The sequence below is a fragment of the Balaenoptera acutorostrata genome, chromosome 14 (assembly GCF_949987535.1).
Source record: "Balaenoptera acutorostrata chromosome 14, mBalAcu1.1, whole genome shotgun sequence".
Classification (NCBI taxonomy): domain Eukaryota; kingdom Metazoa; phylum Chordata; class Mammalia; order Artiodactyla; family Balaenopteridae; genus Balaenoptera; species Balaenoptera acutorostrata.
Window position 1 is genome coordinate 68,553,865 of NC_080077.1, and position 26,000 is coordinate 68,579,864.

The following is a 26,000-nucleotide window of genomic DNA, read 5'->3' on the forward strand; positions in this document are numbered from 1 at the left end:
CCCATCAATAACTTTTCATATTCTCAAACACAGTTACAGATCCGTTTCCCCTGTGGAGCCAACGTTCTCCCTGCCCAGTTCAGCTCCTCCAGCTGCCGCAGAGGCTTGGTGCTTTCCAGGCCAGTGCTGAGCTGTCATCCTGTGAGCCCCGCCTTCGCTGCTTTCTCGGGCTGGATCCCTGTTTCCTGGACTTCATGTCTGTCTGTTTCATGATCTACTCCCTCATTTTGCTGAAGTATATCATCCAACACCTTCAGAAAGAACACAAGCGAGGTAAACTTTATGATTCATTATGTGTTTGAAAGTGCCCAATGACCCATATATTTCTCCCCAGGGTGCGCCCTGTTCTATAATCTCTGCATTCCCTGAAGACCGGGTACCTCCAGATCAAAGAACCCTAAAATGTCCCTCTTGCTCGACTGTTTTCTGGACCATTTTAAGCTAGAAGAACTGATCTTTTCAGCATTCAAGGGTCCCCACTCTTAGTGTGTAAGGAAATTCTTCCTGCCTTATAGTTACATACTTCTCTTTTCATTATATCCTTGGGCTTTTTCTGTTTAAGGACGTGGATTGGCATAAGGGGAGGGAGGAGGCCTAAGAACTCAACTGCCTGAAATTGACTCTCCTTGGCCTAGGAAGGCTTGGCAGTTTTCAAAGAGAGTGTAAGGTAGTATTCTCTTGGGCTGCCCCTTGTCCAGGCGTTGGTGCCCCACCTCACCGTGGGTCACGCGTTCTGGGGGCTCATATGCAAAACACCTGACCCTGAAGAGTCAGGATTGGCCAGTCTCAGAGAGGGGAGTGAGCTGTAAACCTGTGAGAACATCCATACCATTTTTTCCTAAAGGAGCCAAAGCAATTAAGGTGCTTCTGACAAGGAAGAGGGAAAGTTTTTCTAGGGTGCTGCTCAAATTAAGGGGGAAGGGGGGGGAAGATTTATGTAAAAAAAATTGTGTAAAAAAGATTTCCAGCAACCACTGTCTCCACCATGCTTCTCCCCTTGCCTGCTTCCTTCTATAGAAGCGGGAAACATAAGATTTGCATTTCAAGCTCTTGTTACTGCTTGGAGTGGCTAAGTGACCTATATAAGGCCAATGGGCAGTTGAAGGGGAAGACTGCTAGGAGGCTTCTGAAAAGGCCTTCTCTTTCCAGACAGCAGAGGCTTGGAAGAAAGAAAGCTTCTGCTCCCATGTCTCCTTCCTGCATAGGATCCAGTGTGAGGACCTAATACATAGAACTATCATATGACAGTGGTGACAGAGAGCCCACATGTCAGGATGATGGAGCTGAGGATGGGAATGACCTTGATGGGTTGCCCCACCAACCCTGAGATCACACTCTCCAGACAGAAGTAATAAATGTCCCTATGCAATAAGCCACAGCAACTCGAATTTTCAGCCACTTGCAGTTGAAAGCTTGCCTAAACGATGCCTACATAGCTTTTCCTACCACCACGCTCAGCCATGCTCCTCCATGCAGCTCGGCTCAGTCCTGTCCACAGACGGGGAGTGTGGGCCATTCAGGGACTCAACATCAGGGCCCCCTTACTGCTTATAGGGCTCTGAGGTGGTGCCCTAGTAGGAGGACAGCTTCCCCTTAGCGCTGGATTCCTGCCTTGATCTTGGCCATTGCAGGTGCTAATCCCACCAACCCGCACCGTGGAATCTGGACCCTGTTAGCAGGTGACCTAAGCTTCTTGGGCTGGCCGGTTCCTGCTTATCTGACATCCAAATACAGTCTGTTCCCAGATGCCCTGTTCTGGAGCCCATGGCACCCTGTCATCTCTTGCTGGAACTTTCCAAGCTCAGCTACTTGCCTTACCTTCTGTTGGGCACCCTGCTCTCTGTACACCAGGCTCCACCTGCCTGGCTGAACTGCCTTCCTGACCTTCAGCTGAATTTGCTGACCTTTCCTCTCCCAAACCCCAGCAAGGTGTCTGGCCCCATGTCCTGCCCCCTGAGTAGAATCACAGGTGTCGAGTAGATGGTGTCTGAGCCATCTGCATCCCCTATATGGTTGCTAGTCTACATTTAGTCCCTCATCCTATTACCCACTATAGTGAGATTATGGACTGCTTCTACATTTTGAGGCAAGCAGGGCATAAATGCTCTTTATAATATATTATACCAATGTATATAAAGTATATAAAAATACCAATATAAATACCAATAAAGGTTAATGAGAAAGTTAATAGAGGCAAAAAGTAGCAATGGCTCAATCATGTCAGTTTTTCTTAGCTGAAGAAAAAAATCATCCAAAAGAAGTATTTTCCATTTCTAAGTATTCCTGGTACTGTCCCAGACTGTCCCAAATTTTAGCTTTTTCATAGCAATTGTTTTTAATTAAGTTTTAAGTTAATTAAGTTTTTAACTGCTATGAAAATTAAGTTAAAGCTATAATGTCAGGGAATGTTCTTTTTTTTTTTTCCTTTTTTTCAGTGGGTGATGATATTTTCAAAACAGCCTAGGCCTTCAAGAAACTATTTTTATCTGTTCGATCAGTGGGAAAGCACCAGGACAATCAGATCAGAGCTCCTGAAGCTACCGTGGCTCAGAAAGATAGGTTCCGTTCTCAGGGGTGTTGCCAGAGCCCGCTCCCCACGTGGAGCCCTGTCTTCCCATGTGGGATGTCGGCTGGCCTGTCCTCCTCCTGCCCGTGGCCCTGTGCGGAGGGGAGGTCCCGGCTGCCCCAGCACACACAGCTCCTCCTCTTCTCTTTCCCCTCCCTCGGAAGGTATTTGTTGCCACTGCAAACGCCAGCCACTGTCCTGAGCGTGTTACAAGTACTAACCTGCTCAGGGTTCACGAACTTTCTGAGGTAGGCACTGTTATCCCCAGTTCATACCCGAGGAGGACAGAAGGCACGGAGAGGTGGAATCTTTTGCCTGAGGCGACCCAGCTAGGGCGTGGCCAAGGTGGGGTGCAGTGGCAGGCAGCTTGGGCTCTTGACATTTTGCTGAAGTCTGAACATCACTCAGGGAGACAAAGGCCAATGTTTTGAAAAAAGGTATAAGGTCCCGAGTAACAATGAAATGAATATATTTTAAAAATCAGATCCTCAAGAGAGTAAAAACTGGACAAGCACTTGCAATGCGAGCATTAGATGTCCATTAGAACTGTAATGTCGTTATTAAAATCCGTTCTAAACTGATAATTTCAGATTAAAGAACTAGAAATGTCATTTAAAAAGGAAGGAAACTATCCTAGAAAAGTATGTCAGCATTTTCCATTTTGTGCTCTTTCTGAACAAAAGCAATGGTGAGAGGCTTGTTCACCATCGAGAAGTCTGGAGCACTGAAATGTGATTAGTATTTGATAAGGATGGAGATTCTGAAAAGTGAAGACAAGGGACAGTATCTGTGGGCGGGTGGGAATGAACATCTTCAGGAAAAAAAGAAATGTTAACAGAACTCTAGGGAAAGCTCGAGGAGAGCCACCTAGAGTCCTGACTCATGGCTGTTGAGAGCATTCCTGCATCTACCCCCAGGCATGGCACTGGGGACACCAGGACAAAGGCGTGCCTGCCTCAAGGCGATGGCAGATTAATGGAAAAAAACCAAAGTGGTAAAACAGGAAAGGACCACCCATTGTGATGTGAGCCATCATGGTATGAGGTCAGGGTGCTAGAGGGAGCTCCAAAGGGGGGCCCTGTGGGTAGCCTGGGAACTGGACAGCATCTGGGAAGAAGTGATGCCTTAGCTGAATGCTGATGGTTGCAGAGAAGTTGGCCAGGCAAATATAATGGAGAAATGGTCCAGAAGTAGGAGTAAGATGTTCAAAGGCCTGAAGCAGAAGAGATTGTGATACCTTTCAGACTCAGAAGTACTGAGGGCCCTTCCTTATGGCTGGAGCAGAGGCAGGGTGAGAGGCGAGCCCGAGGAACCAGGAAGGGACGAGGTGGTCATGATGTGCCCGCGTGTCCCTGGAGGGATGTGGACCAAATTGACAGCCCCAGGGAGCCTTAGTCCAAGTCACTGTCATTCCTCACTTGAGCTGCTGTGGTCGCATCCTTCCTGCATCCCTCCTCTGCTCCCGTTCCCCTGCAGTCCATTCCCAGGAAGCAGCAAGGGTAAGATTGTATTGTGACTGCCCCTGGCTTAACTCACTTCATTAAGATCTGAGACACTTTACATGCCTACAAATCCTCACCTCCTCCAGGCTGCCGATGGCAATCACTCACTAAATAATGCCGTGCACTCTTTATGACTCTGCAGACGTAATCAGAACAAATGGGTCCAAGGTAAGGGGACAAGATTTCAGCCTAGAAGAACAATGCTCTAATGTAAGCTCTGTGAGAGCAGGACCACGTCCACGTTGTTCCCTTTGGTATCCCCAGTGCCCGCCACAGGGTGAGGACACACTGTTGACTGAATGTGTAGTAAGTGAGACTGACAAAGGTGGAATGGGCAGCCTGTGAAGTCGAGAGCCACTCATCACTGGAAGTAATCAGGCCAACATTGAATGTCCACCTGCCCAAGACGCAGGAGTGGGAAGCCTGCCCTGGTAGGACCACAGACGCATTGACCGCAGAGATCCCTTACAATTCTGGGATGCTTTGTGTTCTTTGATGACCCTTGTGAGACAGCAAATTCCTCCAGGGCAAGAATTGGGAATGAAGAAATAAAACAGTGTCTCTAGAGATAAGGGCTACCAAACATAGTACTTTTATTATCTCTCATGGGAAAAGAAAAACATTCAAAATGACTCAAAACTGAATATGATGAAAGAAAGTGAAATTTGGGATTTTCTCAGGAGTCTAAGTTTAAAGATAAAGGAAAGCTTCACAGAAAGCTAGCAGCCTGAATCTCAAAAAGATACTTGCACACCCATGTTCATGGCAGCATTATTCACAGTACCCAAAACGTGGAAGCAACCTAAGTGTCCACCCATAGATGAATGGATAAATGTGTGTGTGTGTGTGTGTGTGTGTGTGTGTGTGTGTGATGGAATATTATTCAGCCTTGAAAAAAGAAGGAAATTCTGCCAATTGCAACAACATGGATGAACCCGAAGGACATTATGCTAAGCAAAATAGGCCAGACACAAATACTACAATACAAATATTTTCTTATATGTGGGATCTAAAATAGTCAAACTCATAGGAGCACAGAGTAGGATGGTGGTTGCCAGGGACTTGGGGTGAGCTGGGAGGGGAATGGGGAGATGTTGGTCAAAGGATACAAACTTTCAGGTATAAGATGTATAAGTTATGGGGACGTAATGTATAGCATGGTGACTAAAAATAATATTGTATTGCATACTTGAAATTCACTAAAAGGGTAGATCTTAAAAGTTCTCACCACAAAAAAAAAATAGTAAAGGAGAGAAAGAAAATAGTAACTGTGTGAGGAGATGAATATGTTAACTGGCTTTATTGTAATGATCTTTTCACAATATATACATATAGCAAAACATCAAGTTGTATATCTTACAACTTTTTTTTTTTTTTTTTGGCTGTGTTGGGTCTTCATTTCTGTGCGAGGGCTTTCTCTACTTGTGGCAAGCGGGGGTCACTCTTCATCACGGTGCACAGGCCTCTCACTATCGCGGTCTCTCTTGTTGCGGAGCACAGGCTCCAGACGCGCAGGCTCAGTAGTTGTGGCTCACGGGCCTAGTTGCTCCGCGGCATGTGGGATCTTCCCAGACCAGGGCTCGAACCCGTGTCCCCTGCATTAGCAGGCAGATTCTCAACCACTGCGCCACCAGGGAAGCCCCCTTACAACTTTTATACGATTTTAATTTTTAAATTATACTTCAAAAAAGCGTGTGTGGGGAAGCTAGGAACCTGAGACTCTCATATAATTATGTTTTGCTTAATGGGCTTTTCTTTAGCAACTGCAGAAACTTTCATATTTTCCAATTGGAAAATTTCAAGTATTATTTTCATTGTGGTAAAACATACATAACATAAAGTTTACCATTTTAACCATTTTTAAGCGTACAGTTCAGTAGCATTAAGTCCATTCACATTATACAACCTCACCACTATCCATCTCCAAAACTTTTTCATCATCCCAATCTAAATATTTTTAAATATTAATATTTTACCTAGCAAATGTGTTCAAAAGTTAGAGGTAAGCTATTAATCAACAATTAGCTTTAAAAAAAAACACAAAAAAAACAGGAAAACCAATAGAATGTTATTTTTTGCTAAAATCAAATGAAGTTGCTTTCAAAAGGAATAAAATAGCTGAATTTCCTGAGTAGGAACAGAGCTTTCAAGGTATTTTCTATGTTTGTAAACTGATTTAAATGACATTTATTTGAGTATCCAGAGATTAAAAACCATATAGATTTCATGCCTATCAATCACACTGGTCAATAAAACCCCCAAACACCTTCTATTCCCAGAGTCAATACATGAAGCTTTACAAGCATAGGTTCTCCTGGAAAATCTTAAGTCATCAGCCTCATGTAATTTGGTTACTTGCTTTATTTGCACCTGTTTGAACTACAGTTGCTTTCACAGCAGGGGTATAATGAACTCCACGTGCCCATAGCAGAATCTCAGAGATAAGACTTGAAATGCATTGACAATCAAAGTCATTTTTGACAACAGAGCTAGTTTCTATCTCTTCTCCAGCTGACCTCACGGGGGCCTCTCCACGCAGGTCTGCTTGCATGCTGGTCTCCGCTGCCAGAGACCAGTGCAGAGGTGGGCCTGGGCCACAGAAATCACAGACCCCCAGGGTGCTCCATAAGACAGCCCATGACGGTACCTGCCGAGCGTGCACAGCGGGGCCAGTCAGACCGATTATAATCAGCTTCACATTGTTTCATTTTACTTCCTCCATTTGCTAGAATCACCAAATTCAAAAGATTACTGGGCAGCAAAGGTGAATGAAACAAACAGCTAATATCAGACACCATTTCAAAAGCAACTGCTTGGATAAGCCTTTAATAGAATTTCCCAGTTTACAACTCTGAAGATGAAGAAGGCAAGTTACCATGGAAACAAATAGTCTCTTTAAAGAGAGAGAGGCTCCTCTCCTGGTCTGAGCTTGTTCCACAAGGGAGGAGGGTGGAGGGAGGTGGGAAAACGCAGGCCAAGCATCTGCGACTAGAACAATGAAGGGAAGTCTTCTCATTAAAATCTTAGCAATGAAATGAGCTTGGAGGGTCAGCACAAGACAATTTTTTTTTTCTTGGCTGTACTATTGAAAAAATCTCATCAGATATTTTGAGACACTTAAGCAAAATGACATTTTATTGGTAGTTTCTTTAATTTTTTTTCTTTATTCAATTAGTGACACATGCTGGTGACAAGTGAAACCTTCCAGTACCTGACATAAAAGGCAAAGAGGACTCGCTTTTCCTGGTCTTCTGTCACCAACACATACCATTGAGGTAACACGCCATTGGCTGCTTTTCTCTGCCTCTTCCCTGTTTTTATATATATATATATATATATTTTGTGTGTGTGTATACATACATTTAAAAGAATATATACAAAAAACCTAATTTAAAAATTGGAGAAAGTACTTAAATAGCTATTTCTCCAAAAAAGATATACGAATGACCAATAAGCACATTAAACGATGCTCAACATCACTAACCATTAGGGAAATACAAATCAAAGATATCACAATGAGATGCCACTTCACACCCGCTAGGAGAGCTATTATTAAAAAAAGAAAAAGTAAAAAATAGAAAAGAAGTGTTGTTAAAGATGTGGGGAAATTGGAAACTTTACACACTGATGGTGCAGATGGAAAATAGTATGATACTTCCTCAAAAAATTAAACAGAATTACCACATGATCCAACAATTCCACTTCTGAGTATATACCCCAAAGAATTGGAAACAGAGACTTGAACAGATGTTTGCATACCCATGTTCATAGCAACAGTATTTACAGTAGCTAAAGAGTGGAAGCAACCCAAATGTCCATTGATGGGTGAATGGATAAACAAAATGCGGTATATATGTACAATGGAATATTATTCAGCCTTAAAAAGGAAGAAAATTCTGACACATGCTACAGTATGGTTGAACCTATAAGACATTATGCTAAGTGGTCTAAGGCAGCCATAATACTGTATGATTCCACTTATATGAGGTACCTAGATTAGTCAGAGTCACAGAGAAAGAGGGTAGAAGGGTGGTTACCTGGGGCTGAGGGGAGGTGAGAGTGGGAAGCTAGTGTTAAATGGATACAGAGTTTCAATCTGGGAAGAGGAAAAAGATCAAGAGATGGATAGTGGTGATGGTTGTACAGCAATATGAATGTACTTAGTGCCATAAAACTGCACATGTTAAAGAGGTAAATTTTATGTGAATTTTAACACAATAAAAATTTTTAGATAAATATATATTTATATATATATGTATGTACAGGAGTTCTTTTGTATACACAGATGTTTTGTATATGTAGATGTACAGGGATTTTGTTTTTGCCCTTGATTGCTTACTTTTGCTAAAAGAATTATACTACACACGTGTTCCTTATGTAACAAATCCCAAACCTTAATGGTATAAAGCGACCATTTAATTATGCTTTGAATTAAGGATTCTATGGATCAGGAATTTGACCTGGGCAGAGAAGGGACAGCTGTCTCTTCTCCATGGTGTCTGAGGCCTCCTCCGGGAAGACGCAAAGGCTGGAGCAAGAATCATCTGGAGGCTTCTTCACTTGACTATCCGGCAGTTGCTGTTGGATCCTCACTTGGGCTGTTGACCAGAACGTCCACATGTGGGCTCTCCACCTGGGCTGCTCCTCTGAGCTCCCTCATAGCATGGCAGCTGAATTCCAAGGGCAGCATTCCAAGAGAGCAGAGCAGAGAACATGGCTTTTTACAACGTAGCCCCAAAAGTCACATTGCATCGTTCGGTATACTCAATTGGTTGACGGAGGGGCGATGCCGTTGTGCCCTCTTTGGAAAATACAACCTGCCATAGCACATTGATTCATCTTCTACCTGCTTTTACAATATCTCAGTGACAATCCCTAAAACTCAGTAAAGATGTAATTTTTCAATTTTTCTCATTTCTTTATAATGACAAAACTACTTTAAATTCTAAAAGTAATATAAGTATAGGAACAAAACTTGGAAAACATAAAAATCTCTTACAATTCCCCCCCTTCAACCAATCATGGTAATCATTTTTAGACTTTTTATTCCATAATTTCCTCATAATGTTCATAGAGTTTATGTTTGTTTTTTAAAATTTCCCCTTAGCACATAAGCCCCCAAATTCACATCTCAACATTAAGTTATCTTCTGTATTTTTCTTGTGTGGACAAAGCAAAAATAAGAGTAGGGTACACCACGGGATAAGGTCTTCAGGTAGGGACTTGCTTAGCCTAATCCTACTGACAACTACTAGGAAAAATCACATCAAGGCTTCAAGTCTTCCATCTTCTTTCTAAGGAGCATAAAGCAGAGGCATAACACACTAACTCCAGAAAAGTAATGTCATGAGTGAGCTGTGCCTTCTGCCACGTTTGTGTAAGGAGCAGGCGACTGACCTCGGTGTGGGATACCAGCTGGTGACCTTTCACTGTTCTCTGCTACAAAGGCTTGGCTTTGGGGTTTCAACAAAATACGTGGATCTAGCAAGTAAAGTTCGGCAAAGCCTGTGTCTCCCAAACTCAGCTCCAAACTATCGCTGGTTTTCATTGGCCTGCTGTGAAATGACAAAAATAACAACAGCGGGGTGAGTTTTTCATAACAACAGCGGGGTGAGTTTTTCATGAGCTAAATGGATTCAATTTTTTAAAAGCTGGGCTTTATTCAGAGATCATTCCTCTTTTAAAAATGTCAATATTGGGAATTCCCTGGTGGTCCAGTGGCTAGGACTTGGCATTTTCACTGCCGTGGCCCAGGTTCAATCCCTGGTCAGGGAACTAAGATCTCATAAGCCGCACAGCCAAAATAAAGGAATAAATAAATAAAATAAAAATAAAAATGTCAATATTTTATAACATAATTCTGAACATAGATTTTCTTAGCATTCCTAATTAGCAAGGTAAAAAGTTGGCAAATCTAAACTTAGTTTCAATCATCTGACTGATCTGTGACATCCCAAATTCTGAGAAACACTGATCCCGTCTCCTTATGAAGAGCCTTTGGGTGTGATGTACATTATTTGTCAAACGGGATTATACTCTGAGGTTGGGGAAAAAAACTGCTTGACATGGGAAGAGGATGCAAAACTCTGGGCTCTGCTTGTGACGGTCCAGTTGTGTGGCCTTGAGCACATCATTTATGCTCAGAGCCTCTTCAGCCATCAAATCCAGTCCACAACGCTGGCCTTCTCCACAGAGCAAGCGGGGGTGAAAGGCTTAATTGTGGAAAGTGTAGAGAGCTGTGTAAGTGCTGAGCGTCTTATTGCTGCATCCTCGGAGCTTTCCCTCACAAAGACTGCTCAGTGGGCCCTGTAATAGCTGGTGAAAAACGTGAGGAGGGACATCCCAAGTATTTCCCTGGGAGTTCCTAATTTTAATGAGAAGAATATTCTCTAATTAAAATGGCGCCGCAGAAATTTTTTTAAAACAAATTGCCATCTAATTTCCCTTTGATCTGTTTTTTCCACTTGGGTTGCAAGGTTTTACAGAATTTTCCCCAAACGCTTGGAGTCTGCAGTAATTTTATTTCATTCTGATTAAACTTCAAAGGAGAAAACACCAAGCCACCAGAACAAGCTCAGCTTTTTTCCACTTCATTTATTCAATAAGCATTCTCGGGGCATCTGCAACGTGCCTGACATTGTGCTGAGTGTTGCAGATACAAAGATGAATAAATACAACTCGGCCCTTGCCCTCGCTGGGTTCAGTGTTTCCAGGACTTGATCAAGCCACAAACAAAACATTGTAATGCAATGGGATGACAGTAGAAACACCACCACACAGCCATCTTCTGTAGGGTCTTGTGGGAGAAAAGTGGCGGCCCTGGCTAAGCTGACACTTTAAATGAAACTTAAAGTGACTAAAATTTAATCAAAAGAAGGCATGAAGGACATCTCAGGCAGAAGAGACAACAGGTCCAGGGGTGGGAAATGGCATGGCCTCTGGTGTATGTGCACGTATGTATGTGATCATGTCCATGTGTATGTATATGTATGCATCCATGTATGTGTGCATGCCTGTGTTTGTGTGTGTGTGATTGTGTTTCCAGAATAGGAAAGGGCTGGAGTAGGTATCAGAAGACTCTACTGCGTGGCGTGGGGACAGGCAAGTTAACCTGAAGCAAGCTGGCAGCAGCCTATATTCGCTGTGGGTCTCAGGGAAAGAGATTCAAAAATTTGCTTTAGACAACCTAGAAAGAAGAATAAAACACTCCTACATGGAATGTTAAACTAAATTTGACTTTAATGCATGTTTTGAACACACACCTGTTGGAGGCTCTGCAGACACCAGCGCTGACCCTGGAAAGAAGGACCCGAGTTCTCCTGTAGAGGTGACGCGGAGGTGCGATCCAGGGCTGCTCAAGCCTTGATGTCCATATGAATCACTGGAGATCTTGTCAAGGTGCAGATTCTGACTCAGTGGCCTGGATTCTGCATTTCCATCCAGCTCCCAGGTGATGCGAGTGCTGCTGGTCCGCGGAGCACACTTTGAGTAGCGAGATCAAATGCACTTGTTGCCCGATGGCCTGCCAACCTAGACCTGCCACAGGGGATTCACTGCCCTCAGCTCAGCGCAGAGACCTCCAGAGGACCGTATTCAGATCCTCCCTTCAACCAGGCACAGGGCCCCACCCAGCAGGAGTCCAGGCCCTCTGGTCTGAGAGACCACAGACCTAGAATTGAAGGGTGGAAGTGGGGAGGAAGGAGGCAGAAATGGTGAGATGGGGCTGGCACTTGCTCAGAAAATAGGCCCAAGGGCTTCCCTGGTGGCGCAGTGGTTGAAAATCTGCCTGCCGGTGCAGGGGACACGGGTTCGAGCCCTGGTCTGGGAAGATCCCACATGCCGCAGAGCAACTAGGCCCGTGAGCCACAACAACTGAGCCTGCGCGTCTGGAGCCTGTGCTCCGCAACAAGAGAGGCCGCGACAGTGAGAGGCCCGTGCACCGCGATGAAGAGTGGCCCCCGCTTGCTGCAACTGGAGAAAGCCCTCGCACAGAAACGAAGACCCAACACAGCCAAAAATAAATAAATAAAATAAAGAATTATTCTAAAAAAAAAAAAAAAGAAAGAAAGAAAGAAAATAGGCCCAGAGTGCTCCTGTGACAGGAATTAAGTGAGACACTAGGGCCACAAGAAAAGGAAGCAGGAGCTCAGACAAGGGCCCAGGCAGAGCCTCAGCGTCAGGGCAATGAACACTGATCCTGTGCCAGGGACTGTCTTCATGCTTTACACAGATGTCACGTTCATCTTCACCCAAAGCCCTTGCAAAGCAGACCGTAAATCCCTGCTGACAGGTGAGGCACTTGAAGTGCAGAGCAGTTCCGTGAATCACGCGACCACCCAGCAGGCACACCGTGAAGCCACAGCTCACACCCAGCTCTGCAGGATCTGAAAGCCCAGGTCTTCCAGGGACCGCACACTTCCTGCTTTAACGATGGACGAGATCCAGGCCCTGTGCCTGGGCCTAAGGGGCCCTAGGCTAGGGTCTTTCGATATCTGAATCCAAAAGCAAGTGATGTCAGCCATGAGTGTCAGGCCAGGAGGAAGCAGGTTAAGAGAAGTCGGCATCTGAAGAAGACCTGGTGTCTGGAACTGGACCACCCTTGGACAAAGAGGCCCAGCCCTCCTGGTCCTGAAGGAGATCTGCCTCCATGTAGGCCAGCCAGGGGTCCAACACGGCCCTCATGGTCTTGGTATGTGCAGAGGTAGACAAACTGGTTAGTGGGCATCTTAAAGCCATCTTGGATAGAAATCTTGGCGGAAATGGAATATGTGCCTGAGAAGAAGGAAGACAGAGCACTAAATGGGAAGGACTGTCATCCGACAAATTGTCCTGAACACAGTGATCAGCAATTGGGAGCTGCTGTTACTATTATTATTGTTGTTATGGGGTGCTGTTTCTGTGCATTGCTGCAGAACCAACCAGCGATATACTAGGAACATTCCAGGCATAATTAGATATGAAATATTCCCAGGAAACCAAAGTCTAAAGGAGTCCAGCCAGGTAACTAAACAAACCAGCTGAAGCTTCATGCTGTATGAGGGAGGGGCATTCATCCCCCCAGCGTTTTGTAGTCACTGATATTCAGATATCAGGATGCAGTTTGCACATGGTCGCTGCTTATGCCCACTGCTTCCTCCTCGTTGGGCTATCATAGTTCAAAAATTGTATTTCTAAATGCCAGGAGCCTTCCTATAGAAAGAGCCTGAGACTGGAGCTGAAAGACCCACTCTCCTCCTCACTGACACTCTCTCTTTCTCTTTACCCTTGAAATGGAGACGACTGCACCTGTGGTACCTGCCTCAGGACCAAAGGAGATGCAGTGAGTAGAAGGAGGTAAAGACTGCCGAGCCCTACACACAGAGAAGCTGTGATATTACCCTGACGATGTCTTGCCATTCTGTTCTAATTTGGGAATGAATTCTTTATTAATGCTATTATTGTTCTAATATCCTCTCTGTTTCTTCTAAACTGCCTCGATCCTTTGAGGAATAAGGTAGCATTTACTAACATACATATATCCATAAAAGTCTACATGGAACCTAAAAACAAACTTATAGATAGATCTTATGTATAGATATAAATACACCTAATATGTGTATAGACATATGTATGTATGTATACAGACATATATATGTGTATATATACAGCTATATATACACACACACACACACACACACACACATATATATATATAATTTTTCTTCTGTACTAAACTCAAAGAACTACTTGTTAAAGCAGGTGAGACATCTGCACAATTAGTTTAAGAGATTATTATTTAAAAATGGAAATAGCTTGGAGCAGATGACTGGAAATCATTCCTCGCTGCAACTCAAATGGAGGAAGCTGTCTAATTCTTGGAAATTTAGACATTCTTCTAGTAATTTAGCACAAAAATGGGCCTGACTCAATCTGTTCTTCACATTTTGGTAATTTAAAAGGACATAACGGAATTTTATTTTAATGGTAATTGCAAACTCATGCAGAAAATGTAAATGCACATTTCATGATTAGCTTACAGCATAAACTATGGCTTCTATTAATGTATTCCAATTTGTAATTCTTTTCACAGTATGAGATTTGAAAGCTGTGATTAAAATTAATTAGGTTAAGTAAAGTTTATCCCCCCTGAGCACTGCTATTGGGAAAAAGCAAGAGGAAAATGCGAGCTACATCTGGCTCCGCAGGAAGCTGTGTCTTCACACGAAGTAGGCTGACTTCTCTTCTCCCCACAGAGGTTGCATGCTGCTTATTTGGCATATCTCAAGCACCATGTAGCTCCTCAAGGAGCTGATTGAACCATTAAACTATTCTTTGCTGGCTCACAAAACCACATAGGCTGACTACCTCATCTTCAAATAAGGATGTTAGGTAGATCCATCGATTGTTTAAACACAATACATCTTGGGGGAAAAACACGTACGTCTGGCAAACCTAAGGTAATGTGGCCACCCAGAATTGAGCACCATAATTGTGTGAAAGAGGTGCCAAATGAGGGAACAATAATAAAGATAATAACTAATCCACAATTGTACAGAGCCCTCTGCTTTGCACAGAATTGTCTTGAATATTACCTCACTTGATCTCCTCAACAATCCTGACAAGAAATCCTTACTGTTGTCCCATTTCACAGATGAGGGTACTGAGGTTAAGTGAGGTACCCAGGATCAAAGAGTGCTGGAGAACAGACCCAGGTCTTCTGAATTCCCATCCTGCACTCCTTCTATGGCTCAGCTAGCTCTACAGCTACTGAAAACAAAACTAAACTAAACTTTTAACCTATACCTGGTCTATGTTTTCACAACGGGTTGAAATTCATTACCAAGTTTCCTAGGATATGAACTAAGGCAAAGTTTAACAACTCGGGAACGGTGTTGTACATCCCAGTAAGCAGAGCCTAAATCTGGAGGGCCAAGACAAGACAGAGTGAAAAGCTGGCACAGCGACACTCTCTTCTTATTGAAGATCTTGGTTAGAGTTCTCCAGTCTTCCCTAACTGTCCTTTGGCTTAATACCCAGCCACTCAGGCCACCCCTGGCTCCTCTTGTTTCCTTTGGCACAATGGAGTCCCAACTCTGGTCCAGGCCGGGAAATACAGATGTGGATGACACACGCCCTGCCTCTGGCTTTGCCTGACCCATGCCCTGAGTCATGATGGACCCTGATCTCCTGTGACTCATTCTTCCTGGCTCTCCACACTGCCTGACCTGGCTTCTTCCAGGGAGGACTAGATGGTCCTATCTGTTAACTTGTGATGATGTGTATTAACATGCCACTGAGAAACTCCTCCCCTGGGTAGTTTAAATGACACCTCCTCCAGTGTAGTGAAGAGAAGAGTAGCTTTCAAGTATGGAAAAATGGGTTTCATTCATAGTTCTGCCGAGGCCCTTGAGTGAAGCATTTAATCTCTCCTCTGTTTTTAAAATCAGTGCTTTTGTCTACCAGCACTATCTGATAGAAATTCTGTGATAATAGAAATGTTCTACTTCTGTGCTTTAAATATGGTAGCCACGAGCCACAAGTGGCCATTAAGCCCTTGAACTATGGCTAGTGCCAGTGAGAAACCATCTTTTAAAACTTCTTATTTAACTTTAATTAGTTTCAATTTAGATAGCCACATGTGGCTAGTGGCTGCCGTGTTGGACAAAGAAAGTCAATGACCTCATCAGCCTCCTTCATCACTAGAGCTCTATATAGAATAAAATCTAAAGGTGAGAATCTCTAGCTCATATGATAGTAGATAGTGGGAAAGATGGGGGAGTGGATGTAGACCTAGTAATGACCCTTATATCCAGCCACATGGAAAACTACAAGCTCCCAGAGATTAGACACAAAATACATCTTTGCTTTTAAGGTGGAGGATGGTGTAAGAAGACTTTTTCTCTATTGCCAGTTGAGTTTGGGCCAAAGAAGCCCAGTTCAACGTTCATACGTAGGTAGTTCCTACTACACACAGCTGGTGTGGTGTATCTGCTAAAATATCAACAAGTGAGCAGGGATGAGTCTTCAGAACCGTTTGCTTACAGAGGCTCCCAGTACTCTTGTTCTTTCCTCCTGCTGCCTGTCAGTAAGGATCTGGTGAGCTCCTCTCCCTTCTACCCAGCTATGAGGAATGCATTACCCGGAAACGTGTCTTAGTTCTGCTGGGGAATGACATTCTATTAGAGCTGTCCAGCAACAAATAGACTAAACAAACCTGTGAACTCCTTTACTAAAATCCATTCAATTCAACAAACAGGGACAGCACTGAACCAAGGCTGTAGAAATACAAAACATGAGACATGTATGAGACCTGACCCCTGACCTTCAGTCAGGAACTATCTAGGGGATGAGTGAGAATTCACGGCCCTGTGCTACTGGTTAGAGGCAACAGACTATTATGGGAAGTTTATAAACAGGCTTAGATTTTTTTATATATACATTTGTAAATATTCCCTATGACCACAAAACACTTGATACGTTTCTAAAATTAGCTAATGCAACTTCCCTGGCGGTCCAGTGGTTAAGACTCCGTGCTTCCACTGCAGGGGGGTCGGGTTCGATCCCTGGTCGGGGGAAACTAAGATCCCACGTGCCGCATGGTGTGGCCAAAAAAATAAAAAATAAAAGAATAATTTAAAAAATTAGCTAAAAGTGTGTTTACAGACTATTAACTGTCAGGAGGAATTCTGAAACTATCACTTAAATACATCTCCCAAATTTTGTGTCTCAGGAAATTGGCGCATTGTGGAGTAAAATTCTGGATTAATTGCTGCTGAGTCAAGGAGAAAACCTGCACAGAGGACAAGGCCAGGTGAGCATTGCTTGATATTCTTAAGGAAGCTGATTCAAGGGAACAACCCCACATGCTGAAACCAAGGAGTCTCCAGAAACAAAGGATATTTCCCTGAAATTCAGGAATTAAATGAAGGATTGATGTTTTACATGATAGTTCAAATAAAAAAACAAACAGCCTGTGCTTAGAAGTTGGAGAACACAGTTGGGGTTGGGGGCGGAGGTGGGCGTCCTCCAGGCTGGAGGCCAGGTGGATCCCTGTTAAATGGAGGGAATATCTTTGTTCTCAGACCTTTCCCTTCCCCACACAAAAATGTCCATATTCCATCATAGAACCATGGAAGTCAGAGGTCAGGAGATCTTGGGGAGTGTTTTGCCCAGCCCCTCCATTTCACAGCAAGAAAACAGAAGTTCAGAGGTTCACATAGACTCTGAGCAGGGATTCCCAGCTCTGTCTGGCCTTCGGCCAACCTGACAAACTAATCCTGCTTGATGTAACCCCTCCCGGTCCAGGAAATCTTCAGCTGTGGGAGAAACCCTTCAGCAAACCCCGAATGCTGCTGTTTGGGTCCTGCTTTCCCACTTCCCAGTCAGCAGAGCCGGACTGACTTGGACAAGGAGGTAGAGGTTACAGTTTCCAACTTTGAGGTCAAACATCACATTTCCACAAGTTTCTAGAACTGGCAACTCTGAGCAAATTACTTAACTTCACTAAGCTTTTGTTTCCTTTTTAAATAATACAATCAACTCATAATGCTTTTGTGAGGAACAAATGCAGCAGTAAAGCCTTTATACAGATTAAGCACTCCATAAATGTCAACTTATTTTATATTACTATTACTATCAAAAGTTGACTATTGTGAACTTGTACGATTAGTCTGGGGCTTTAGAAGCAGGCAGACTCTACTTCTGGGGCCTTGAGGGCATTACCTAACCTCTCCTAGCTCAGCTTCCCTGTGCAGTGCGGGGCGCGCACCTGTCTCTCAGGATGGCTTTGGGGATTAAATGGCACAATGTATGTACGTGAACCAGTAGCACTTGTGTCTAGTAGCTGCTGGAGGGCTGCTCCTCTTACTTCAGCAAATCCTGACAAGAGTCCTCTCAGGAGAGTCAGAAGATGCTGGAACAACAAAGCAAGAAAGCTGGCCTCTGTGTCCGAGGTTCTCACCGTGCGTGGCCGCAGTCTTCTGAGATGGCTGATGAGGAAGGTGTAATTTGCGAAGAGAATCATGGTTCCTCCTCATGCCTGACTCCCCTCCTGGCAGAGGTCTCCTCCATCTCTGCGTTCATGACGGGGCTTCAGGAGAGGGTCCACCTCATATGTCCTATTTCTATTTCAAAGTTTGGGAGATGTATTTAAGTGATAGTTTCAAAATCCTTCCTGAGAGCTGAGTCTGTAAACATACTTGTAGCTAATTTTTAAAACTTTTCAAGTGTTTTGTGCTCGTAGGGAATATTTACAAATATATTTTTAAAAACCTAAGCCCGTGGGGCCACACCCACTCCAGGGCATAGGCGTGATGATATATACATTATATTTTAATTTCTCATCCTTTTAAAATATCTGTCTTTGTGGAAGTCCTATAATATACATGATGTATTAATACAGTAGTGCACATATATACTGAAATCAATATTCATAGTGAGGTGTGTGCTTAAAATGATTTTACAGATAGGGGTGCCTCATCATCAAGTTTGGAGACCTCTGCCCTAGAGGTCAGCTGGGGATGGAGGACACACAGTGAGGCCCAGCCAGCCCCTCAGAAGATGAGGGGTAGGGGGCTGAGCTAGGGGAGCCCATTCAGGTGTGCAGAATCTCAGATCCCTGGAGAATTTCAGAGATCAGAGAAGGGCTGAGCAGGGCAGGAAGTGGTTCTGAGGAGGCCTCCACCCAGGTCAGGCAGGAAGGCCCAGGGCCAGGGCCAGGGCTGAGGCTGGGGAACAAGCAGAACCCTCTGCTTGTCTCTGCTTGGGGAGCCATCACTCAGTGTAAACGCAGCATGACCTGTCGGTTGTCAACCCACCTCAGGGTGTGTGCTGTCCTTTGAATGAAGTTTTCTCCTGGTAAATGCAGGCTGTGAATGGCAGGGGTCTCCCTTGACTCTTTTCATTGTTAACTGTCCCATAAGCACATCTGGGGCTGGATCTTTCCCATTTTTTGTTTTTGTTTGGTTTTTGTGTGCTTTCTATTTTCAGCACTACTAAGGGAGAGGGGTCCTCCACTTCCTGGGGGAGAAGAGGGGTTGGCTGATAGGTTTTACTGAAACGGGGGTGTGGGCATCGGGATGCAGAGAGGCAGAATCCCGGGGACGCAGGAGCAGGATGCTAGAAAGGGGAGAACATATGGTTTATAAAGGGGCTTCACACTCAGACCTCACAGCTGCCTAAACCCTGGGTATTGTTAGATTCCATTTTTCTAAGAGAAAATGGAAGATTTAAGCCACTTCCCCAAAGTTGAACAGTGAGCTAGTGACTCAGATGAGCCTTTAGACTCTTAGACTGGTGCTTTTGCCCCTACCTTTAATCTCACAGCGTTTCAGTTCTTCGGTCGGGGTGATCAAATTAAATCAAATTAAATTAGGAAATTGGGTTGTAAATCTGTGAATAAAATGTTCAACTTATAAAATTTCTGTGAGGAGGATGTTGGTTCTCGGTGATCATTGCCCAGGTGGGTCTGTCTGTGGATCCAGAATCCTTCCCAGACTGAGTCTTGCTTTTTGTAACCACTAGATGGCAGTGCAAGCACAGCCTTCCAGGGTCCCCTTACCAATGACGATCCCGGGAGGTGACAAGTGGAGTTTCCTACACCAGGCCGGGATGAGTCATCCCACAACTCCTGTGTCGTGGTATCAGTTTCAGTGTGTCTGATTATCTGGAGTTTTCTCTGTGCTCTCCAACCTCACCAGAGGCTGCTCTATCTGCATAGACATACCTGCTGCAGGACCTTCTACTGAATTAAGTAGAATTAGTGAATGACGGAGATGCTTAATGGGGCTGCCCACCCTTTGAATACTAAGTAGTTGCCATCCTTCTGAGTAAGCAGGGCTGCCCGGGATCCTAGAAGGAAAATTCCAGGTCTCCTGCTCTGTGCCTCAAAACCAAATCCTCAGGCTATGTAACATCTCGGTCACTTTCAGTTGCGACCAGTTACAGAGTTAAGTGCTGTTAATAGGAAATCAGAGACTCAGAGGTGGTGAGCTAATTTCTCCCAAAATGCAGTGTGTAACATTCTCATTGCAAAGAAGGGCATCTTTGGGGTGTGACCTAGCCTGCCTAACTCTAGAAACGAGCACCCTGCACCAAAATTAATTATATTATTCATATTAGTTAATGCATATTGAGCACACAGGAAGCACTGTGTTATACACTTACTATAGATGACCTCCTTTACTCTGACAGTGGCTAACAGAGGTATATGTCATCATGATCCCGACCTTCAGATGAAGAGACTGAGGATTAGAGAGGGGAAGTGATTTACCCAAGCCATGGAATCTGCATGAGGGTCTCTCAGATTGAAAGCCTACCATCTGTGTCGCTCTGTGAGGAGTGAGCACATTCTTTCACCACGTATAGTGTCTCACCCCAGCTCTGCCACAGAAGGGGACTCAGGTTCTAGTGCAAATTCTTTGATGAGGTAGAGCAAGATGCAAAGATGCCCACCCAGCTGGGACCAGCGGGAAGTCCCCAGAGGCCTGGCTCAGCGACATTCTGCTAGACAGGGCCCATCCCGAAGGCGAGGTTGGCCTGACACAGGCAAAGACAGAGGTAGTCCAGACCATGAGGCAGGTAGTTCAACAGCAATGCAGCCGACATGGGGGCAGGTAGCCCATGTGCTTGTCTAGACACGTGCTTCCCTAGTGCCTTTTATCAAACCCAGCTTGACTGAATGGCAATCCCTGCTTCTCCTTTGTGCCTCCAGATGGAAAGCCTACTTAAGTCTTAGGATCAGTTTGGAAGTAAGATAATGCGAGGATCTTGATTTCGCTCTGGAATGGCACATTTTCCTCTAGGTTATTTCCCAAAGGCTTGATCGTGATGACTCTTCCACGGGTCTGCATGAAAATGAGAACACAAGGACAATGTGGTGAGTTTTTCATAAGACGACATTTATTACATTGAGAAGACAATCCCTAATTTTGAGATTCTGCCCTTCCTATTTCTCTATGGTTAAAATGTTTCTCTTAGGAAGCAGTGGAAGTTGATTTATATCTTAATAATGTTCCCTGGAAAAATAAAAACTTGACAGACCTACAGAGCGCTCCCCTTTTCTTCTTCTTCATTAAAAAATTTTACAGATTAATATCTGGGAACCCCAGCTCTGGGTGGTCCTCAAACTTCGCTCCCCTGAGCACCTTAGGAGTGTTTCATATACTGCCATCTAGTGGTCATCCCGGCTCACGCTTGCTGATTCCTCCCTTTGAGAAAATAGTGTGTATGAACACAAGGGGTGTGTGTGTGTGTGTGTGAACTCAATTAGATGCCGACAAGCAGAGATATGTTAGCACGGAAAAATGCAGGTTTTGAAAACTGTAGAAAGATTCGGAGTGAACAGCCCTCCTACTCCCAACCCACGTGGGCAGAATTGAAAGCAGTTGTGTGGGATTAGCACTCTATTTTTTTCCAACATCCACCCTCAAAAGGGCAGCAGCACAGAGCCGTTCTTGCTCAGGAGTGCAATCAGCTAATAGGACGTGAGAAGTTGAAGAGGAGAAGCTTTCAAGACTAAACTTGAACCAAATGTGTTCCCAATTTAGCTCATACCTTTTGAACCACAGAGGCATCCCTTCCAACTCTGGGAGGACGCATCAACCTTTCAGAAACGGGTGAGTGTAGATTTCTGCAGGCGCCTGGTGTACTTGGGAGCGTGGCAGGAAATGTGGGTTTGCAAATATCAGACAGGCCTGACCTTTGGAGTGACCTATGTGTAGCGGTGGCTGCCAGTAGCAGCTGGTATATCCCACCTCTGTCCTTCACGGCTGCCGCAGCCTCTGGAGTTTTCTATCTGCAGCCTCCTGCTGACCTCCTCCAAGCTGGCTGCTCATCCTCTAGCTCGTTTCAGACTGCTAGAGGGAGAGCAAGGGGAAAGGGGAGAAATGCAGAAGTCACGTCTAGGGTAGACAGGAGACGGGGTTGCTTCCTCAGAAGGCCTGCACAGCCCTTCCAAACCCCAGAAGACCTTGTGTAGAAGGGCCTTAAACCACATGGTGTTCTGTAACTCACCTGAGTTGTCCTGAATTGAGTCAGGGGATTCAGGTTCTGGACACTGGTGCGCGAGCTGACAGGCTATAACTTGCTAACGGGGTGTATTCTGAAAGGTTACACGTATATTAGCTCTAGTTGAAATTTGAAATACATTTACACATAAAACCAATGAGCTACAGTGCTTAGGTTCTCAGGCTGGCTCGGAAAACCCATTTAACCTCTTCTGTGTTTCTGAGCTGCACTTTGGACCTCCTTTGAGCCACCTGAGCTTTCGCTGAGTGGGGCACATGGTGGGGATGGGGAGGTTCTGCAGGGACTTAATCACTGATTCTTTTAATAATTCCCAGAAGAAATTCCTTAACACATCAGAAGAGGACCCAGGGGGTAAAAACTAGAAATAAAGAAATAAATCTGAATATAATTAATCACATTTGCCAAGGGGATGTATTCAAAGAATGCTTAGATAAGACAGCAGCCAATAATTAAAGGAAGAAATTGCAAGGGTACAAACGGACTTGCTACGGTGCCCTTGCTCCCCGGGCTCTGGACACCCGGGGCTCACTTGTGCCCCTTTCAGTCTTCTCCTCAGCTGTCTGTGATTCTAGACAGCTCTGCAGCCCTTAGGTCTGGCTCATAGTAGGTGCTCAATAAGCATCTAATGAGTAGAACTGCCAAGAGCAGGCATAACCTCCTGCATTCATTCTACACGTAGTAATCAAGTGTCTGCTGCGATGTGGGTGTGTGCTAAGTACTGGATCAACAGAGGGCTGGGAGGTTGGGTCCCTGCCTTTGTACCTTGTGGCAGACTGAATACTGGCCCACCAAAGTGCCAACATCCTAATCCCTGGAACCTTGAGTATGTTGTTACCTGACATGGCAAAAGGGACTTTTCAGACATCATGAAGTTAAGGATCTTGAGATGGGGAGATCATCCTGCATTATCCAGGTGGGCCGAATGTACTCACTGAGGTTCTTATGAGAGGTCACAGTGATGCAGGCCCACAAGCCAAGGAATACAGGCGGCCGTAAGAAGCTGGAAAAGGCAGGAAACAGATTCTCCCCTGAATCCTTGAGAAAGATCACTGCCCTGCTGACAACTTGATTTTACTCTGGAAAACTGCTTTCAGACTTCTGACCTCCAGATCTGGAAGATAATAAGTTTGTGTTGTGTGTGTTTGTTTGTTTGTTTGTTTGTTTCTTTATTTATGGCTGTGTTGGGTCTTTGTTGTGCGCAGGCTTTTTCTCTAGTTGCGGTGAGCAGGGGCTACTCTTCGTTGCAGTGCGAGGGCTTCTCATTGCGGTGGCTTCTCTTGTTGCGGAGCACCGGCTCTAGGTGCGTGGGCTTCAGTAGTTGTGGAGTGTGGGCTCAGTAGTTGTGGCTTGCGGGCTGTAGAGCGCAGGCTCAGTAGTTGTGGCCCACGGGCTTAGTTGCTCCGCTGCATGTGGGATCTTCCTGGACCAGGGCTTGAACCCATGTCCCCTGCATTGGCAGGTGGATTCTTAACCACTGCGCCACCAGGGAAGCCTTATGTTGTGTTTAAAGCCACTCAGTTTATGGTAATATGTTACAGCAGCAATAGGACATGAATATAAGATGAATAGAGTTATAGCTTATTAACTATTTTGTATAAAGCATAACAGACATTAAAAAAGTAATCCCAATAAATTATGATAATAGAGAAAGTATAGAATGTCGATTCTCTCTTCACAGGTTGGCTTAATAATTCATTCTTCTCTTCGCCAGTCAGAGTAACTGTCTGAGGCTGTACCTCTCTGGGGGCGTAGCAATTCACTTCGCAGCTTCCAACATCAGGTCCTGAGGCTCCAAATGCTTTTGAAAAACATTTTGATATAAAATCCCTCCCTATAATAACAACTTTTACTTAGGAGGGATAGTGTTCCTTAATTGACAGTCAAGTTCAACTTGGATTTTTGGTTACAGCACCCTAAAAAAGAGAGAGAAGATCTTATTTGCATCCCATTTCTCCAATGAGGAAACAAGCACAGATCTGATCAAGTTTGCTTCGCCACCCACGAGCAAGAATATGAGCTCAGCTCTTTTGACCCGTCAACCAAGGGCGTTCCCTTGGCCTCAGCTCTTTGTTTTAAAGGCATTAAGAAGGGGGAAAAGAGGTGTTAAACACGCAGGCGAGGGGCAATAGTCAGCTTGCTACAGAGAAAGGAGAGGAATTCTGGAGAAACACTAATAGTCAGAACCTCTGGAATAAGAGAGCCTCCAGTTTTTAAATTAAAACAAGGGGGAAAATTTGACAATCGGATGAGTTTCATTTTGAAACTCATTTAACCCGAAAAGTCAAAACGAAACTCCAGGGGTGCAAACCCACAACAATCAAAATAAAAACAAGTTTTCACAACCCCATTGCAAAGCTAAATATAGGTTTTTCAGGTAGACCCACTCAGCTTCAAATTCATGACTTTTGAGAACTATTTCAAACATTATTTTAAAAAGAATGTCAATCAAAAGAAAAATAGTTTCTCGTGGGAGGTATGGTAAGGCTGGGCTTGTGTGTGTGTGTGTGTGATGGGGGAGCATTTCTCTGACTTAGCTTCCCCCCAAAACCGTCAAGCTGGTTTTAAATACCATTTGTGGTCGCCTGCCCTGGCAATATGTTCTAACTGTGGTCAAAAGAAGCTGACTAAAGGTTTGTGTGTTTGTTCCAGGGGGAAACTGTCAAATGCCAGGGCCTTAGTGGATGGCCCTCAGTCACTTTATTTCTCACCTGGTTCGCTGGTGCATCTGTGTGACCCTCTCTGCATTCTGACATCATAAAGAACACAATTCACATTGGAAACCAAAGTACTCTGGCTACAGCAGGGACAGTGCGTAGGGCCTTTCCTTTTCCTGCTCCTACGGCCTCACCTCTGTGCCCAGGAGGAGGTGGAGAGAGGGGCTGGAATCACCTGGGGCCCGAGGGTCGCCCCCGAAAGAAGGCCCCTCGGTTCCTCGATGTGCGGTGAGGGCTTTGAGCCAGGACTTTGAACTGCTCAGCAATTTCTTAGTAAGACGTGAGCACCAGAGTGTCAGCTGGAGCTTTAGGCTTTCGTCTGTGGTGGGCTGTTTTCCTGCCACGGTTGTTGTGGTTTACCGTCTACCTGAGTGTTCAAAACTGCTTTGCAGAATCCAGTGACTGAGCTTCAGATTTGGTACCACTCCTTCCCCGCCCAGCTGTGGCCCTTGGGACACACGTTCCACTGTGCGTCTCCTCCCACGCCCTGCTGCGTTTCCATCGGGAGGAGAATCATTAGTGAACAGGCACCCACATTGTCAGATCTTCAGTGTGTATTTCCAGGAATGGTAATTTGGGGAAAACTAAGATAGGTCCCCAGACTGCTGTACCAAAGATGATTTCCCCAAACGGACAGTGGAGATCAATCATAACACCACGCAGCCCAAGAAAGGACTCGGGACCTCAAAAGTCTTAGAATTTTGGGAACCACGCCTAATTTATGCTCAGTAAATAACCATGAATATGTAAAAAATTTTTCAAAAATAAAGTCACAAGGATATTTATTAGGAGTTTACCTATAATAACAAAAAATGGGAAAAAATCTAAATAGCCGATAGGTTATTGATTGAATAAATTATGTTATACTCGTATTTTTGTCACAATCAATAACTAGCAATTGTTGCATGCTTACCATGTCCTGGATATTATGTATTAGCTTTATGTGTGTTATTGCATTTAGTCCTTAAAATAACCCCAGGAACTTACACTTAGAGAGGTAAAATTCCTTATCCATGAACACAGTGCTAATATAGTGAGATAAACAGTGTCTCCCCAAAATTCATGTCCACCTGGAACCTCAGAATGTGCCCTTGCTTAGAAATAGCATCTTTGCAAAGGTAATTAAGGATCTAAAGACAAAGTCACCCTGGATTCACCTATGACTGGTATCCTTACATGAGAAGAGAGAGAGCGATTTGAGACCCACAGAGA

General features: G+C 44.5%; 1 long non-coding RNA gene and 1 other non-coding gene across 2 annotated transcripts; both read left to right on the forward strand.

Moving 5' to 3' along the window:
- LOC130704729 (uncharacterized) lies at positions 1 to 26,000 on the forward strand. The gene is made up of 5 exons (XR_009005170.1): positions 1 to 273; positions 7,244 to 7,343; positions 8,505 to 13,401; positions 16,778 to 16,858; positions 24,724 to 26,000. It is a non-coding gene; the product is annotated as an uncharacterized LOC130704729 (long non-coding RNA).
- Positions 9,772 to 9,843, forward strand: TRNAE-UUC (transfer RNA glutamic acid (anticodon UUC)). The gene has a single exon. It is a non-coding gene; the product is annotated as a tRNA-Glu (tRNA).